General features: G+C 45.4%; 1 protein-coding gene across 1 annotated transcript in view; it reads left to right on the top strand.

Moving 5' to 3' along the window:
- The first annotated feature begins 5,110 nt into the window (after nt 1-5,110).
- The window catches only part of SGMS1 (sphingomyelin synthase 1), a 96,994-nt gene continuing 82,206 nt past the window's right edge, over nt 5,111-19,898 (top strand). The window contains exon 1 of the mRNA XM_082486719.1: nt 5,111-5,165. The gene's annotated coding sequence lies outside the window, so the exon portion shown is untranslated. The remainder of the gene's footprint in view (nt 5,166-19,898) is intronic.

The following is a 19,898-nucleotide window of genomic DNA, read 5'->3' as shown; positions in this document are numbered from 1 at the left end:
TCTTGGGCTGCTATAGAGCCCTGTGCTGCCGGACCTGCCCAAGCAGGCAGGCACCGTTTGCAGAGGAGGATGTGACAGTGCTGGCTCGGAGCAGGGTCAGCTCCCCTCCAGGCGCAGCTGAGCCCTGCTAGTGTGTGTGTGTGTGTATGGAAAAACACAATCTACCCTTTCAGGGATAAGCACAGGGTTTTACAAGGAAACTGGCAAGCAGAGACAACACAGCACAGCAATGATACAAATCCTCTTTTACATTTATTTATTTACAGTTAATGTTAGGGGTCCCAGAGAAAAAAGCTTTTTGAATGAGCAGCATTAGCATTGTGGGAAAAAACAAGGGCTGCAGCATGTGAGGTGCAGTTTGATAAGAGTTTCAAAGCAAATCAGATCAAAAACTCCTACCACAGCCTGCAAGAGCACAGAGATAAACAGCTCTGTCAAGCTATTGTTGTAGCGCTGCTGTATCTGTCTCCTTGTACCACTTGCTACCCTCTGACATGGAGAGGGTAGCATGGTGCCCTCCATCAGCCATGCTCCTCCTCTTCAGCTCAGCAAGAGGGATGAAAAGTGCATGCCAGCGCCGGCGTTAAAATCCTCCCAGTGAAAAGCATGGCTAAAACAATTCACTCCATAAACTGGCACTGGGGACTGTTCTGGTGAGGAGCGACACACAATGTGGGAAAGTCTTACTGGTTTTGACAAGCCTTGTCGGGAGCAGCCGTTCGCTCCTTGAAAGAGGAGGCAGCACAGAGCGTCAGAGCCAAAGATGATGGAGGAAAGAGGGTGAGTGATACGAAAAACTGCCATTCTCAGGAAACACACCGCTGCCTGAAAACACCTTCTTTTCTACCTAACAAGAGCAGCAAACCCTGTTAGCAGCGATGGAAATAGGGAGAATAACGTCCCGTGGTTGTCATGTGCTGTGGCATGGGGGTCCCCTTGGGATGCCAGGGAGAAGCGTGTCACTGGCTGAAGGGAGCGGGAGCGGTGATATCCACAGTGGGAAACGGTACCATCGGCTCCATCCCACTCCCAGCCCCCCGGGTAGTTATCGTCTCCCACCCACGTCTGCCTGGTAGCAAGTCTGAGCTGCCGCTTTTATTCCCCAGCCATTTTTACGCGATTCCTGTTGCCCTTTTCATTATCCAATGGGAAATGCCTAGCATGGCGCTAAAGGAAATGTTGTGTGAATCCACTGAAGGGATGAAATGGTGGTGCCATCAGGTCTCCTATTTCTGGTCCCAAATCCCACAGGATTGCTATTGCCCTGCCTCTGTTATGCATCTCTCCTTTTATTTCAAATTTTGATGCATTTTCCCCCAAAGACACATGCTGTTTTAATCAGGAGCAATCAGCCATTAAAACCAGATTAATTAAAGAAATGAGTTTACGTATTTTTCTAATTATCTGAAACAAACAGGAGGAAAACTCTACAATCTTGCATTTATAATGCTGTTTGCCTGCAACAGATCACTGGATATATCACTGCTGATCTGAGAAGATGACGCCATGTCACCATCAATCACTTGCTTGAATAATAAAATAGCTGAATTGGAATCTACTGCATCCTTTGGAAACAGTTATTTTGGTCTCTTTTACTATTTATTATACCAGCTAAGAGCCCTGCTCTGTAGTTTCTTAAAACCATGGCACATGAATGCAACATGCCCTTTGGTTGACTCCATTCACAATGTATTTAATTCTTATTTTTCGCTCTGCTGCAGCTAGTGTTGTCCTTATCACCATCAGGGGACAAGGACAAAGCCCCATGGGACAGCAATGTGCTGTACAAATTTGGAGCAATGACCGCTCCTGCTGTGTCTATTTCTAAGGCTTTTAAAAACGTCATTAATTTATTAATTACTGATCAATACCTAATGATTATTAATGATCATGATCTATTAGCATTTTCCTGTTGATTCATTCATGTGTACCTCGATTTTGATTAATTGGTTTAATCAAAGCACCAGCAGGAGAACACCCCGGCTGAGTGGAGCCGTGGGGTTGTCCCCCTCTGCTCCCACAAGGGCACCTCCATCCCACAGGGAGCCCCCCAAAATGATGTTATTCGGCACCGGCACACTCTCTCAGCATCTTCCCCGCCCTCGGCACTTGGGGAATGGTTGTAGCCCAGCAGGAAAGGTTGTTTTCAGGAACACAAGTGGCTCAGCAGGATTAAGACCAGGCAGCAGCCCGGGACAGCTATTTCTAAGCCTCTTGGATAGCCCTTTGTCATTCCCAACAGGGAGGTCAGGCTCCCCGGGAATCAATTTGCACAGCCTTCAGGTTCATATTATTTGCCGGAAAATGCCCATCCTAGGGGAACAACCCCAGAAAGTGGGAATTTATTATACAATTACCCTGGGGGAAGTGTCAGCGACATTAATCCTATTACAGCATTAGTAGGACAGGGTTGCAAGAAATGATAGTCAGGGAGAAAACAGCGCCCTGCCGAAAAGCAGGAACCCCCGTTAGGAACATCCCTGTCTTGATAGCATCACACAAGGTGAGCAAATAGAAAGATATAATGTGACGAGGATTGTCAAGTCTCCCATAGGCTCCACTGCCCCAAGGAGGAAGCACCGGCACTCCCAACAACCCTTTTCATCCCTGGCATGGCTGGGTGGGTGCCCGGCACTTGCGGCAATGGTGAAGCCTGGCACTGCTTCCAGCAGGTGCCCTCTGCCTTTTCATCAGCTTTCCCATTTTCCAAGGAGAAAATGAGGCAGGGAGCGGTGAGCTGGCCCAATTCCCTATTCCTAAACCCCTCCTGGTACGACGCGCTTAGGCAAGCCAGCCTTGCAAAGCTTTGGTAAGAATCAGATTTTAAGCCTGGTCAACTTGGGAAAAAAACCAGAAACGAGCAGCCAGTATTAAATCTACTCACAAATAAATCCCTCTCAGGGTTAAGAGAATTGAAGCCATCGATGCCTGGGTTGTCTTCAGTGACAACCCCAAAAAAAGATGAAGCGACTGAATTAAAAACAAGGTCGTGGGAACAAGAGCGAGGGGGAGGAAAGGACCCACCTGGAAGGGTGCAGGAGGGCAGAGTCATTTGCAAGCTGTGCCGGTGATACATGGAGGGTTTGGCCTCTCTGAAAACTCCTTATTTAAGGCAGTATTTTGTTAGCTCAGATGGCTTACAAGGTGCTTTCTTGCTCTGTGGGAGAAAATAAAGGATTTCTGGCTCAGCTCTGGAGGACTCTGGTCCTGTCCATTCACCTGGAGAAAACCTCCTCTGTCTGTATTGACTGGCTCAGCGCTACCAAAAAGTTGGGTGACCCAACACAGCACCTGCATTTCTCACTCATTTCCACGATGACATCCAGGAGTTTTCAAGCAACAAGTGGTAAAATAACGGCCAATACAATGCTCAGACTCTGTGTTCCTATTCAGATGAAAAAGACACGTTTATGTTTAGCCCATGAATGCTGGGCATACACAACCAGGTAAAAACTGGACTGCAAGTTATTTGCCTGGGAAAAAAGTCAAGTGAAATCTCATGCTGGATTTCCCCAGCAACCTTTGTCTAAATCACCCTCTTCCACCTGCATTTCCTCTCCTAACTACAAAGCAGCCTGCACAGGACACGAGCTGTTGCCAAGATCCTGAGGTCAAAGAAAACTTGTTCCCTCTTCATCAGGACTGATGAAAAAGTGTGTAGAGCTGCAGATCTCGAAATGTAACTTTCACAAGCTTTAAATTTGAGTTTTATTACACAGACAATTTTCCCTCCGAATGGCTAAACCACATTTTAAGGAGCTGCAGTATTTGGTAGTTCTTTACAGAGGAGCAGGACACCATTGTGTTTCACCCCTTCCCAGTGCATAAATTATTATTTATCCAAGCTTAATTTTGATTTTGCTTGGGTAATGTCTGCAATCACTCGCTGATTAGGATAAGTCATGAGGGCTTTTTTTGGATTTCTGTATGTTTGTGTGCCAAGATCAGCAAAAACTGTCTCTTGCTCGATGTTACTGTGACATACTGGCACATCCAGTCCTTCCCATGCGTGTTTTCATCCTCCTGCTGCCTGGGAGAGAGGTAGCTGGATGTGGTGCGGCTCTGCTATCTCCACAATCTGCTGGCTAGCAACCACCTTGGAAAGATAACAAATACCTGAAATACGGGGAAAAGTTTTAATCAGACCTTGCAGATCTTCCCACGCTGGGGAACAGACCTGCAGGAAACCAGACGCGGCGCAGGCGGGTATCCCCATTGCCTCTGTGGGCACTGCAAAATGCTTTTGACCTTTCTGGATAGACACCCAAAAAAAAAAAAAAGTTTTTTTTTTTTTTTTTTTATTAACAAGGCACAATTTGTGAAGTGCAAGGTCTGAAATTGGATACGAAGTGTTACTGTTCAACAAAAGTAAATTTTACTCTCTTTCTACCTGGAGAAGGTGACGCCCAGAGGTCGCTCCCAAGCTAAGTTGTCCTGTGATTCTGTTTTAATTACAACCTTATTAACAACAGCCCACTTCTCATGCCTCCAGAGCTCTCAATGTTACAATGGAGGAGGCCAGCATTAGCCCAACAGCCTGGAAAGCGAAATAAAAGCTGATGTCAGAGTTAGCTCCTCGCTGCCCAGCCGGGAACCCCTCACCCCAGCCCTGGATCCCGCCTGCTCTGTGGAGAGGGAACAGTTCCCCACACCAGCACCTCACCTCTGGGGGTGCCAGCCAGATTTAGCATGAGAATTTCTCACACCTTGCTGTACCTCATCGGCTTGGAGTAAGCCATGCTGATGCCAGAGTTCAGATTTTTTTTTTTTTTTTTTTGGGGGGGGGGGGGGCTATATGTGCTCAGCAAGCTTCAAGGCGGCTTTTCCGGCCAAAAAATCCCAGTGGTTTTCACGGTGGGGAAAGAAAAGCCTGCCGCCCCAGGCTTTCATGGGCAGTGGGGGTGCGATGAAGGATAAATCCCACTGGAACAAACGGCTTTTGGCGGCGCCGTTCCCTCACAAGACAGGCGGCTCCGCCGCACACAAGATGGCGGCGCAGGATGACACGGCGGTCACGTGACGCGCGGTGCCGCCCCGCCCGCCGCCGCCGCCGCCGCCGCCGTACGGGACACGGGGGCGCCGCCGCCGCCCAAGGGGACCCGCCCGGTGGCCGCGCCGAGCTGAGCTAAGCCGAGCCGAGCCGCCGCGGGGCTCCGCGCCGCAGGGTGAGCAGCGAGCCGCACCGCCTCCGCCTCAGCGCGGGGCCAGGCGCAGGCCCGGCGGTGGCGGTGGCGGTGGCGGGTGACAAGCGGGGACGGGGCCGCCGCCGCCCCACGCGGGGCCGTGTAGCGGCGTGGGCTGGGCTGGGCCGGGCCGCGGCTCGGGGGTCCCGGCCCCTCAGGCCGGCGGTGGGCCCCGGGGGATCCGCGGGGGGGTGTCCAGGCCCCCTCAGCTCCGGGAGCTCTGAGGTCTCTGGTCCCCTCAGCCCCTTGGGGGGCCTGAGGAAGCTCTGGTTCCCTCAGCCCGGGGGTGTCTGGGCCCCTCAGCCCTGGCGGGGGACCAGGGAAGCTGTGGTCCCCTCAGCCCTGGGGAGCTCTGGTTCCCTTAGCCCGGGGGTGTCTGGGCCCCTCAGCCCTGGGGGGACCCAGGGAAGCTCTGGTTCCCTCGGCCCCGGGACCCAGGAAGGGCTCTGGTTCCCTCAGCCCCGGTGCCTGGTGGGGTCTGTTCCCCTCCTACCCAAGGTGTGTGTTGGGGGGGTCCAGTCATCCCCCCGCCCCAGAGAGTCTGCGGGGCATGGGGTCCCCTCAGCTCGGGTGGGACTGTGGAGGTGAGCCCGGTCCCCTCAGCCTGAGGGGGCTCTGGTCTCCTCAGCCCAGGTGGGGCCTTGGCCTGGTGCCCCCTCCCCTCAGTCCCCTGGTCCCCTCAGCTCGCCGGGGTGCGAAGGCAGGTTGCTTCCCACTCCAAAAGACCTGGAGGCGTCTCCACCGTGAGCGGGGAGGTGATCTGTCCCATGCGGATGACTTCGAGGGCTGTAGCGGTGGCGTTAGAGCTGCGCCACCTCCCTGGGTCTGAGGTGGTCACTGGGTGAGAGTGGCCCGAGGGGTCTCGGGGATGAAGAGACTGGAAGGCAGAACGGAGCGGGGCTGAGAAGCAGAGGCCTTGCCATCAGGCAGGCAGGTTGTGCTCCTTGTTTGCTTGTGAAATTGCTTGCTGATTGACGGGCTGCGTTACTTGAATTTTTTGGGGTGTATAACGCGTGTGGCTGTCTTTTTACTGTGCTCCTGCTGGAGGGCCCTGTTTTGATCAAGGTTTCTAATTTATTCTGTCTTGTGTGAAAACCTCATTAAAGAAGGCCTTAGTGCCTTCAGGCACCGAAAATACATGAGGCAAGGATGGAAAGAGAGAAAAGAATATTATTTGAAAAAAAAAAAAAAAGGAGCTCTGCCATATTGACATGGTGCTGATGAAGCTTGTTGATGCAGGCAGCCTCTCTTAGCAGAGCTGGAAATGGGATATCGATGATTGTCCTCGTGTTGCTTTGGCCGATGGCAGTGTCGGTGCATCGTGGTATGACGACAGGTTTTGTCGCGATTCCTTCCGACTCTGTTCTGCCACTTCAGGTCTGTGTGGGTGAAAGTGATTTCTGTTGGCTTTCATGCCTGTTTGTGAACCAATATAAAATACAGACATGGTGCCTAACAGCTGAAGTCAGTAGTAAAGCTCTGCTGTTGATCTTGATGGGTTTGGGCTTGGCTACGTTTGTTTGTTTGGGGAGCGGATGTTACATTGGAGTAATGTGCACTTCTGTTTTATTAAATGTAGTATTTTGGTGGGCACTGGAATTACTTCAGCTTTGTGAAGGTGTTTAGAGTTTGGAAAGAGAACACGATCAACCTTGGTTGGTGGCAGACAAAAGATAAAGGCTACTTTTACAATAAAGGTAATAAACCCCCTTTAAATCCAGAGAGATTGCTTTGGTTTTCTGGGTTCGTACATGTGGAGCAGAATTAAATTTAACTCAGATGCTTTTAAACTGTTTGTGGTCTGTACAACAAACTGTGATTCCCAAATCATTGATCATGCTTCTTTCACATATCAACCTAGAGACAATGTGTCCCCACATGATTCATTAGTTTTTAACGAAAACTTGTGACGTTTCTGAATTTAATAAATCCAAGTACGCGGGTCATTTTCAGGACTTGGAGGTATTAATGAATACTAGTTGACTACTTGAAGTTAACGGTATCCTTAAAAGGCAATGGCTTGTTATTAGCACCTACTGTATACCTGTTCTTAATGTACATCATTGCTTCTCTCAACACTCGTCAAGCTTGAATAGGTGCTGCTTTTAATTAAATAATTATTGAGTTCTCATGAACTGAATGTGTGGAGGAAGAACACATGCACTATGGGTGATGGCAGCTTAAAAATTCCTCCTGTCATCTGGTCGCTACCGCTCTGCTGTGTTAAACGTTGGTTAATTGGTGCACTGAATACGTGTGGCCTGGGAGTTACTCAGATTTAATAGCAATTTCAGTTTGGCTGTAAGGAATGGATGCTGAATTAAAGGCTTTTTAATTGGGGCAACAGGACATCCCGTAAAAAAAAAAAAAAAAAAAAAAAAAAAAAAAGCTCAGACAAAAATAATCCAGACCCTTGTTCTCCAGCATGTCAGGAAGGGCCTGTTTGGAATTTAAAAAAAAAAAAAAAATCTGTATAGCGCCATCAAAAAAAGAACTAGGAGACTTGCACGTGGCCATGAACACTGGTTTTGTTGAATGTGATATGAGATCCTTCTCTCATGATGTGGTTCACAGAGATGTGCAGTAAGGATTTTTAAGGCTTCACAGCAAGGTAGGTCCAAACTGTTCTTTGCTGAAATAGAGCAGAGCACCTGAATGCTATTTCAGTTGTAATTCAAGTGCAACACATCAAAACCAACTGTATTTGAAAAAAAAAAATGCTCTGAAGTAGAGGTGAGCTTAAAATGAGCTCAAAACCCTGAGTTTTGAGAGGGTTTTTTTAGAATGTGAGGGTCATGAACTGAAGTCCTGTGTACTGTCAGTGTTTTCCGAAGGATTTTGGTGTCATCTGAGGGTTTTTTTTCACCCAGGCCACCAGCAGGCAGATAGAGGCAAGCAGCCCTCCAAAGGCTGATGTTCTGCATGGCTCCTGTGCTGTGAATTGGAAACTTCGGCTCTTAATAGAGCTTGAATTCCCAAAGTGTGTGACATCATTCAAGTTAATAATTAAGTCCTCTCCCCCACCACTCCCCTTCAAAGGGCTGGTGAAATGCAGAAGACTGAAGAAAGCGTGAAACCTAGTGGCTTTTTATGGTGCTTTCATGCCAAATATATTTTATGCTTTTGAAAATCTGCTTAGCAGAGGCAGTATTTGGTGCAGACTACTTGGGCTTGTTTTTTGTTGATAAAAAAACTAATAAGCTACTAAGCATAACTGGTTTCCTTGCGCTGCATGTAGTTCATTAATGTGAGTATTTAAACATGTTTAAAATGTTTGTCTGTATTGTTTCTGGTCTTATCAAACATGTTGGGGGGGGGGGGGGGAGCAAAAAAAATATCCTTGAAAGTACCACCTGAGTTTTGTTCTGATAGCTCTTGACTAAGAGCTGTTAAGAGTAAAGAAAGTCTAATTTAGGAGGCTATAACATGTATCTTAAAGAAATGCAGCTTTTAAAATGTAGTTACTGCTGTTGCTGGTCTTTATAGTAGTTTGCTCATCCAAATCAGAGGAGCAAGACTTGTGTGGAGCAGAACATGTCCTGTTGATGTTTCGTTCATCAGTGTGTGCGGTGCTGCTCTGGTATCCAATTGCACATCTGTGTTCAAAGAAAAACACTAATAGATCTTTATTGTGAAAGCACCTCCACTAACCATAGTTTTTGCTTGTGCTAATTTGCTTAGATTAAAAAAAAAAAAATCTCCCTCTGCTTAAAAGCTTTTTTTCCTCTCTCAGACTTCCCAGTGTGGTCTGCCTTCTGTCTCCCTGATTTGAAGCCCTTTGGAGGCAGCTTGCTTTATTTAAATGGTGTTCAGGCGAAGCATATTGTCACTTGGAGAACATACTTAAAGGAATCCCTCAAGTCCAGTAGCTTTGCGTTCTTCTAATGCAGGAAGCATAGCTGTGTGAAAACTGGCAGCTTTCTTACCGAGCTGGGTGAGGCACAGGTGTGCGGTGGGGAGGCAGGGTAGCCGAATTCCTCAGGTGTGCTCACTGGGCTGGCTTCTTGGGGTGCAGGGTGTAGTGTTGCATCCTTGTTAGCCAGCTGGGACAGAGCTTGGAAAATTTGAGGCTCCTGTCAGCATTAGTTGGTGTGGGTCTGGGGGACAGTGGCGAGCAGGGCTGCATTGCCTAAGCCTTCATCAGAAAAAAAGAGGTAGGAGGAAAACAGAAGTAAAAACAGTAGAAGAGGTTGTAATTCCTGTCTTAAGAACTGAAACAGCCTTACATGAGGTATGCTGCCCCCAAAATCCTGCAGTTTGAAGATCTTCCTGAATAGAGCAGCCACTTTTCTTCTTTGCTCTCAGGTTACATGCGGCCATAGCTGTGTGGTGTATCTGGAGAGAAGAGCTTTTGCAGCCTTGGTTTAAGAAGGATTTTTAATAGCTGTCATCTCTTCCTGTCCAGTGCAGCCTACACCTTTAATTTCCTTGACTAAAAAAGAGCATCACAATTTGGAGTGTCTTACAATTTTCCTTGCTGGTCCATTAGTGTATTAGCTTAGCTTCGTGTGTGTTGAATGCCATTAAATGTCACTTGCAAATTTAATGTTGGGAGCACTGAGATTTGTGCTAATTGAATTCAAAGTCTTATACTTGAATTTGTTAAAATGGCAGATTCAGACAATTGAAGTGCTTTAATGGGAGAGTGTATAAGCGTTTGCAAATTTGCTCTTGTAAGAGAATCTAACAGTGCGTTTGTATAGATGCAAGGGGAGACCCTGAGCGGACAGATCAGGTTTCGATGGGGCTTTACAATCTTTCTCTTTTTTTTTTAATTTTTATTACAATGTGGTGACAGCTGGCAAAATCCAGTATGTTGAATGTTTTCATGCTTGATGTCTGTTCAGGGTCATTGTTGACACTAATTTAACCATAAGTACTTCTATAAACATGGTATAGAATACAGGGCCTTTCTCACAGTTCAAATTAAATTTCTCCTTCTCCTGCATCCATAGTTTTACGTACCAGTGGAGAAAGGGCTGTTGATCTTTAAACTCAGTTGCACTTTCTTCAATTGTTTGTGCCTCTGACTTCTTTTTTTTTTTTTTATGCATGAAATAACACCTCTTGCACCTGAAGGTGGTGGGACCTTTTTTTTTGCGTGGTTGGCTTTTTTTTTTTTTTTTTTCTGTAGAGGACAGTCTGCACAAAACCTCTGGCATTTAACACTTCTTCAACAAAATAACCAAGGATTAAATGGACACAGAAACAGCTTTCACCACCTACAGGAGACTCTACTGCTGTGCTTTTTGCAAGGTAGAGTGTTAAAGATATTACCCTTGATTGGAAAAGAATCATAAAAATTGTTACTAAGCTTTCCTAGCAGTATAAATCTGTGCCTCCCTAGATAGCACAAGGCTTTTAAAAAGTTTGTCTTGAAACGCTTCCATAAAATCTCTTGATACCATGCTTTGACCTTCTGCCTCTAAGCTGGCATTTCATATGAGCTTCTGGCATGAGCTCTCCTGCCACTTTCAAGTAAAAATTTACCAGGCATTGAAAAGTTTGACTCCACAGTTGAGCACCGTGCCAAGCTATAAAAGCCCTATTTGTACACAGAATGGGTTTTTGCTTGCTAGGAAGGCTTGGTTGGCGCTTCAATAACTGCATAGGAATGGCTTTGAATCTACATACTAATGAAACTGCTCCATCTAAATCAAGCTATAGTGTCTCTTTTACTCTGAAGTCTGTACTCTTTCTTTTGCCCCTGCTCTTCTGCATGGTTTTATGTAGTCAGGTTATATTGCTCTGGAAAACTTTGTGGGGGAAGTTAATTTAAAACTGTTTGAAAGGCTTAAAAATGTCTCCTGCTGTTACGATGATGAAAAAGACCTTGAAAGTGCCTTGAGAGCAATTGCTGCAAAAATACCTGCTTGGCTATGCGAATGGCATATAGTTCCCAGAGCTGCTCACCATTTGCGGATGAAGTAACTCCAAGGTGGCCAGCTTCAGCACAGGTGGTGTTAGCCAGCTTGGCTAGTGATAGCACATGAGGGCTCAAGGGCTACTTGCTTTAAATGGAAATGAAAATCCAGTGCCAGCAGGCAGCGGAGAGCTTGGGGAGGGCTTTGCTGCTCACAGAGGGCGCGTGAAGAATAAAAAGTGCCAGTGGTCTGTGGATTTTGAGTGTCTGGGGAATACATTTTAAGTCTAAAAGTTAAGTGAACAAGACTTGGCGGAAGGAAGAGGAACATGCGTGTTCTGCTCAAAATGCTGAAGTTGAGCCTTTGAGGGGCAGGGTGCTGCGCAGAGGCAGTGTGGGGCTAGGCGACATTCAAAGCAGCACTGTGAACAAAGCAAGAACCGATGGAAAAGGGCGAATGCAAACCTGTGAAGGTCCCTACTGAATGATTTGACAGAACATGTTGTTCTGTTTCCACCAGTACTTTTGGGATGCCAGGATATGTGTTTAATGGAAACACGATTTTATGGAGACTCACCGTGCTGGGAGAAGCTTGCATTTGCCAAAAGCAATACTTAGTAATGGGCTAGGGTTTCTTATCTACTCTTCGCCAAGCAGTGCAAAAGCCTTATTTTGCAGTAATGAGCAATTATCCGTAAATTAACAAAATGGCTTGTCAGATATTGCCTTTGTTTTCATGCATGTGCAATTTCCTATTTCAGTTTTTCTCCCTTTCGAAATGTAAATAGATGGTTTATCAAAGGACTTTTTAAAAACAAAACCAAGTCCTGAAGCAGATCTATCAGAAGTGGATTATTTGCATTCTGATACTTTGTTCAGAATTTGTTTGGGAATGCTTGCAAGAAAACAAGTTATCTATGCTGAGAAGACACAGACCCATATAGCCACGTGTCTTGTCTCCAAGCATCTATAATGTTTTTGAGAGAGAATGCCGGAGTTCAAGAAGTGGCTATGAGAATATATGTAAAGATGGTAATCACAGACCAATTTATGTTACCTCCTCCTCAGAGCAAGACTAACCTCAAAGGTACGTCAGTTTTTTCAGGGTCCAGCTGAGTTTTGAAAATCTCCAAGGAAGGAGATCTGTTGTCGGAACCTAATGTGGGTTTTGGGGAGAGAGTTTCCCACCTCGTGCGTAGACACAGTCTGTCCTGCAAGCTTTATTCAGTGTTTCTCCGTGCCAAGGTGGGATGTGAGTGGAGGAGAGGGAAGGACTTGGGATACAGATGATATTTAAGATACAGGTGCACCAGGTTTATGAAATAGAAAAGGTCATTAGCTGTTTTCTTTGTACCTGTCCAGCTGAGTTGATGTTCTCAATGAGCTACCAGTTACTCCTTAAAGATCTTAACTTCTGAATGGCGCCGCTTAACTCACAGCTCATCAACGCACAAGTGAATTGACTGGCATCATTTTATAACTGCCTACAGGGAACTCTCCTTGGCCATTTTATTGAGTGGCTGCCAGTCTTTAAAATCCTTTTATGATTCTTCCCATTAGATGACTTCTTTGCTAATATCACACAAAGTACTTAAGAGGTTAAAAGTGGATTGTTTGCATTAACTTTGTAATCCCTCTCGCACTGGTAATAGTGCTTTAATGCTGTCTGTTTGTAGTTGGACCTGAGCAAATATTTAAAATAATCGTCCACTCTACGAAAATGTTTGCTGGCTTCATATATTGTTTTGTATTTTATTCGTTAACGATCTGGGAATCTTGTTTCCATGTGTAGGACTTCCTTTTTTGATCTTTTCGTGGTTGTAGCCTGAAAGCAGACTATATACTAGAAATCATAAGGAATTGTTCTATTCCTTCAAGTGGTTCTGCTGTAATATCTATGTGTTGAAATTCATCCCGCAAGATGCGATGCCATGCTACTAAATTAATTACTTGCATTTATTTGCAGATTGGGTAATAACCCAGTCAGTGTTTGGCCCTTCTGCTACAAGTTTCACAGAAATTGTGAAGTGGATAATGCTTTGCCTGCCTCCATCTAGCCGCGTTTTTTGGCATGTGTGTTACAGTGTTATCTTTGTATTGGTGCAAAGATAGCCTGACACATTGAGAATGGGGTTGTACGTGTGTTCCTGTTACCTGCAGCTGTGGGGACACCGAAGCTCCAACCTTTTCAAGGTGAAGGTTCCAAAGTCTGGTCTGGCTGCCTGTGCAAAACTCATCGTAGCAAATTAAAAAGCCAAAACAGCTTGATAATTGTGAAAATCAGTCATGTTTGAGTTTGTGTGATTTCAAGAAAAATGAATCTATAGTTTGTCTAGACTGCTTAATAAATATAATTAATAAACTATATCTGAACACTTGAAAGCACAAATAGGTTTGGAAAGACAATTTTTACACTGTGTAATAAGAACTAATTTTTCTTGTAATCTGTGTTGAGGTGAAGCCTTGATGCCTTTCATAGGTAAGGTGCTACGGCTTGTAATTGCCTTGTGTTTCCAGCTGCGTTGTGCACAGTTGGACCTTACAAGGTGCAATAATTTTGAAGTAGCTGGATATACAAACGTACCATCCAGTAAATACACCTTATCCCTTTTTGAACATCAGAAAAAGTAACTGCACATCATCGTCTTTGTTACTCAGACATAGTTGAGGTGCACAGTTCAGTCCCATCTCTTGTGTAAGTTCATGCGTGTTATCATTAAGACTTTGACTAATTGCGTGGTGTTTAATGTGCATGCAAATGCTAATAAGGATGGCATGCTACTTTCTAAAGGATCCTAGCTGTGTTCTTACGAGTTTTCGTTGAAGTAGCAATGGAAATCCTTTTACTGTGTTCAGCATGTGGACCAACTCCAGATGTTCACTGGAAATGAAGCGCTTGAATTTCCTAGAGTGAGTGAGGCTGGTTTTCACTGGTGTACTGCTCTCTGAGCTGGTGGTTGTGGTGGCAGGGTGGCTTGTGGCAGGAGGCTTCCCACCCTGGAACCCAGGTGAGGTATGAATGCCTCGGAGCTGTAAGCTCTGATCCCTATCACTAAATTCTTTCTTCTAGGTTGAGAGGCTGCAGATTCGATTCCCAGGGAAGCCAAAAGTTCAGGTACATCTGTTCAAAGTGAGCTTTCTGGGCTGAATTAATTCATGGCTGTCATAGAGCTGATTCCCCTGCCTTTCTCTTCATCTCCCTAGTTTCCAGCGTTAAAGGGTGACCCAGGAGGTTTTGGAGAAACGCATTGTAGTTTACCTCACAGAGTAGGACCTTATCGTGAGGGAGAAAGCAACACAGTGAATGTTGGCATGTGGGATTGCGCTCACGTTTTCTGCCCTCGCTAGCGCTGTAGTAACCAAATTTCCTTCCAGGTCTGTGTCATGCAAACTACTAATGGCAATCTCTGCACCACTGAAGTGGAACAACTGCAGTAACTGTGTCAACAAACTTTATTTGTGATTGATGTGTTGTTGATTTTTATTCTTTTTAAAAAAAAAAAAAAACCAAAAAACCAAACAAACCACACCATGAGAAGCAGTTGTGGGTCTGTAGTAGGCTAAACTGAAGTGAGTGTTGCTTTTGTAAGAAAGAGGTGGCAACTAAAGCACTTTCTGGTGGTGAATATCCAATGCAGTGACAGGACCTGTGAAGACAAGTCATGCTCAACCTTGTTTGTTTCCCAGTACTTTCCTGAATTAGAATACTTGGGATAGAACTCAATAAAGCCTTAAATGCTTGTGGGATGTATTTTAATGTAACTCTTGTGTAATAGACCATGCCATGTTCATTTAGTGCAGCTCGCTGCTATTGGAATGAAGCACTCAAGTCCCGTTGAGTCTTTTTCCTGGGCTTGGTGGATTTTGGGGTGCTGGAGTAATGCTTTAGTGCAGCATGATGTGGGACTGCGAGATCTTTTCCCTCTGGGATGAAAGTCTGTCTGCCCAGCGCAGTCCTCTGCCTTGCTCCCCCAGTAGATGCCCAGTGATTTCTCTGAGCTGGGGTACAGCCTTAGTGCTCTGGCACTGGAGACAGTGAGGCGCTGGTGGAGCACCACGTTCTCCCGCCAGTAGAAGGGGTTGAAGGGAGCAGAATGGGAAGCCCCTGGGAAAGGATCTCATGGCAGGGGAGGAAGCAGAGGAGCAACTGCAGAGGGCACAGGCAAGATGCCACTGGGGTATTTGTGGTGCCTGATCTTAGTATGACACAATTAAGATATTAGTGCTGTAGCAGCCTTGACTAGTCTATCCTCTAGGAAGGGATTTCAGCATTTATAAAGCTGGTTCTCAGTATTCTAGGTAAAGTGTGTGTGTATCAATATATGCTTGCCTTTGGTTTGTATCCTAGATGCAAAGAAGTATGAAATCAGAAGTATGATTTCAGGTGAGAGCTCACATGGATGTGTAATGGATGTGCAGTTGCGTATAGTTCTTGCATCCTTTTGCTCTTAACGTTTGCTAAGAGGCTACACAAACTTCAGCTAGAAGGAAAGAAAAGTCCATTTATTTCCACTGACACTGCAAAGTGAAATGTCTGAAGTATTTGAAGAGCTTAACGTGCTGATTTTGCTGTATTTATAGCCTTAAAAATGAGGGAAGAATTTAATAAAAAGAGGAATGATCTCTGTATTGGCTTCTCTGGAGGCAGTATTATCCACTTCTGAATTTGAGGCTTTGTTTCCTTTCAAGGACTGCTTTAAAACCACTTTTTTTATAAAGCAGAAGTGAATTACTCTGTGGTCATTTATGTGAAGTGACTTGCTGTATGCTTAATAATAACTCACGTTTTACTTGTGCTGTACTTTTTTTTTTTGAACGAAGACCTCAAGTCAGCCCCTTAGAAGATAGATTGTCTTGTACAGGGCATGTTAGATTGTCTTGAACAAAGTACCTTTCTTTTTTTAATTGGTATTTTTATTGCTATGATTTACATTCGCAGGGTGAGGGCAGCACTGTTCCTCCAGTGGCTTAGACAACTGTTAAAGTTAACTCTGCAGGGACGAGAGCTATTCCCTTGTCTGGAGACTTTCCTAGGTACTTACAAAGCTGCGTACTTAACTTATTCCTCAAGTGTAAGTATTGGTATGCAGTATACGTGCAGTAAAGTGACACTGCATTAAGCACAGCATTTAATAGTATTCTCAGCATGACTTTGCGAGTATTCGCAAATTAAACCTACCAGTTGTGGTGGTACTTGTCATCAAAGTGAGTGGAGGTTTGTACGAGGCTCAGAAATGCAGCTAAAATTATATGCTTTCAAATCACCTTTTACAGCTGTCCTTCTGGACTTCTTGGACTGGTGTTCTTGCCATTCCTCCATGTCTTCCACCTCCTCGTGTCCATTCCCACGGGGGAGCATCTGCTGTGGAAGGGGAGTGCCTTGGCTCCTGATTGGAAAAGGAGGGGTCTTGGCCCCAGCTGGAGCAGATGGCGTAGGTACCACTGAGCCCTGCCGTGCTGCTGGGGATCCCGTGCTCTTATTTGGGGCTTCTGATAAGGTGAGAAGGGAGGGGGAGCTTGATATTTAAACAACAGCTGCCCTTGCTAGATCAGTTACCAGGTTTGTGTGTGTTGCTTAAATACTCAGAATGTAGGAATCTTGTTCTGGCAAGTGTTGTCAAACTTGTATTGTCTTTTCATGCTCACATGCAATTAATTTCCTAGAAAATTCAGGGAAGGGATGAAAATGATGTAGACTGTTGGTAACAACTGGTAATAGGTGCAGCTGATCAAGTGTAAACTGAGGGCTGTTTTTTGAATGTGGTAAAGCAGGAAATGAGCCTGGCTTGGTAAGGTCAGCATCAGAAATTTAGGGTCTGTGTTGATTTTTCTTTTGTAATATAGTTTATAGAGAACGCTTCCTTTTTTCCTTAATGAAACTGCTTTTGCAACATGTGCCAATCCATCTTTAATCCTATGTAGAAAGCCCCATGGCTGGATCTGATGAGGGCAGAATCTGCTCCTGCTTTTGGGACTTCAGATACCCCTTTTGCAGCTACCAGCTCAGCAGTTAAGCCTATTACAGTAAACCCTTTAGTTGAGCTATCCAGGTTGTTTCTCACCCTTCCCCCAGCCAGGCTGTTAAGCAAACAACCCTCCAAGCTCAGTGTTGTGGGGGCCATGGGAGGATGCTTTGAAACAATTACTGGCCCTTCCTTTAACAACCGAAAAACAATGCACAGAGCTGCAAGGGAGAGGAAGGAGGATCCTCGTCTTGCTTGTTGCAAGCGTGCATGTTTGGATTTTCACCAAGCTGTCTGTGATGAGCCAGAATAAAACTAACAAGTGAAGGCATCCCAGTTATGCTCCCACCCAGGTCATACGTGCCGCTGTGTCGTGCTTGCTCTGCAAGGGATCAGCCTGCGTGTTTACATCCAGAAGTGCAACCAGGATCACAATTTATGGGTTTCAAGGAGATCTGCTTTTCCCAGCGAGTGTGTTCCTGAGGCTGGAGTGAGGGATAAGTGTCCCCTGAGGGTAGGGCAGGGGTGGAACAGATTCCTGCTCCTGACCCTGAGGTGTGTCTAGTTTTGGGGCCTGTGGTTGGGGGGAGGTGGATCCAAACACCATGCTGTTGCCAGATCTGAGGCCAACCGGCTTGTCAAATCTGCAGAATAAAGGTTTCTCTTTTGCAGAAAAGTGGAGTATGTTGTACTACTGATCTTTCTAAGGACCTGGGTGCTGCCAGTGCATAAATTGGTTTTGCTTGCATTGGGAACCGTAAGCGGGCAACTCCAAAAACAAGTCCTGTAAAGTGGGACTGGTGGCTTAATGTCATATTGGGCTGCTGGTCAGAAATTGTCAGAAATAGCTGTTTTCAAATCTGTTTGTTTAATGTAATGATTTCGATGTTTTTATGGTACCAGAACTCTTATTGGTCTTCTGTTACTGTTATCCCTTCTTAAGGCATCGTGGGGGTCTTCTGTGCATATGGGGGAAGGTCCTTTCTGCTGACAGTGACTCCTTGCTCCCAAGGACAAGATTTCTCTGCAGCCCCAGCAGCACCTCTCCCTTTTGAGGAAGATGTAGCTCAAGTTTCCTCCCTCTTTTCCATTACTTTTTTAGAGGAAGTATGTTGTTTTGTTCGGGTCAAATTTGCAAATACATTGCTGGAGCTCAGTTTTTTTTCCTCTTTCCTGCCAATTTAGTGTTTTTGCACCTTTCATAAATCATTTGATTAACTTTTAAAACTGGAAGAGGCTGTTTGGCGTTTATAAAGCTAACGGAAAACTTGAGTAACAGATGCAGTATAGGAGATGGCCTCTCAAAAAGGGAAGTTGTGCAAAAGCCAGTAATGTTTTCCTCATTGACAAACTTGTTTGGGAGGAGGTTATTAATCCCTCACGTCTCTGCATATGCGGCTTTCAGACCTCCGGCTATTAGTAGTTTTAGTAGGAGCAGACTGCAGCAGGGAATTCCCCCCCCCCCCCCCCCCCCCCCCGCAACAATCCAGTACTTTGGTTTCTTCAGGGAACTTTCTCATCTCAAAAACAACAGTTTGGTAACTGGATACACTATCAAAGTTTAGCACAGAAACTGTAAGAAGGAGAAATGAACGCTCTCGCTGAAATAAGGAAACCACAGTAAAACCTCTTCAAAACAAAGTGTAAAAGCAAAAATGGGGAGATGAGACACCGGGGAGAGTCAGTTGCTCATGCAGGTCAAAGCTAGGCTGGTCACACTTCTGGCTTTGGAGCCCGAGGGTTTTAAAGTGATGTTGGTGATGGTGAGACTGTGACACGGCAGTTCCTCCATGCAGAAGAGCTGGCTGTGCCTTCCCCAGCCCTGCAGCTCCGGTTTGTGCAGCGGAAGGACTGGTGGATCACTTCTTCTGTGGCTCCTCTTTGGTAGTGGTCAAAGTTAAATCAGAATCTTTGTATATTTTAAACTCGAAGTGTGCATTTGTTAGTTGCATTGGTGGCAATTCTCACTGTTGAACTGTTGGTTCTGGGAACGACAGTCTGCTGCGGGATAGCTGAGGTGCCAAATAGCTACGCAGGAGCCTTGAAGTGCATCTCTCGGTTGCTTTTGTCATTCTCACTCAGAAACAAACTCTGAAACTAATCTTTTTTATAAGGAGTTTCTAAATGAATACCGATCATCATCTCCCTGAAGCCTGCGAGGTAACCCATCTATTTAACTGCATAGGAGGGATGTTGCAGCAATGCACAAATGCTTTTCAATGCCCAGAAGAAACCAGATTAAAAAGCAATTAACTGTAGCCTGGCAGGGGTGTGGTCCAGAAAATCCCTTTTCCAAGTTGATGGGTTTAGGGTAGACAACATGAAGTATGTGAAACAAATTTCTGCTGTGAACTATGGGAACCTTTGAAAGTCGGAATGACTTTTGTGTGAGTAGAAGTTGCAATTTTTTTTTTTTTTTTTTCTTTCCTTAGGGCTCACCTGTACTTACTTTGTGGCAGGTGAACTTGAGTTACTTCACTTAGGGACACATTGTGCTGCCTTTCAACAGCGATGACCCCTCAACTTCCCCCCCCCCCCCCCCCCCCCCGGCCCCTAGCAAGTCATCTGCCACTTGTTAATGTGTGTGTTAAGCCCACTTAAAAAGCACTCTTACTGAGATTTAGGTATCATTTGCACCAGACTAGGGATGTATTGATTTTCAACACACAGTAATTGTTGCCCATCAGCCGCTCTTCCACACTGCTTTGTAGACTGATTAAAGCAGCGGTGTCATTCTCCCTGGTATCATCTTTTAACTTTGTTTTTTTACTTGCAGTGAATTAGTCGAGTGCAAATTCAGCTTGAATTCATTGCCCTCGATGCATACCTGCAGGTCTCTGGCCACTACAATAAGACAATAAATAAATCTGTCTTCCCAGGAGTCTCAAT

Source organism: Vanellus vanellus (genome assembly GCF_965231255.1).
Source record: "Vanellus vanellus genome assembly, chromosome: 7".
Classification (NCBI taxonomy): Eukaryota; Metazoa; Chordata; class Aves; order Charadriiformes; family Charadriidae; genus Vanellus; species Vanellus vanellus.
This window is presented reverse-complemented; position numbering and strand designations above follow the sequence as displayed.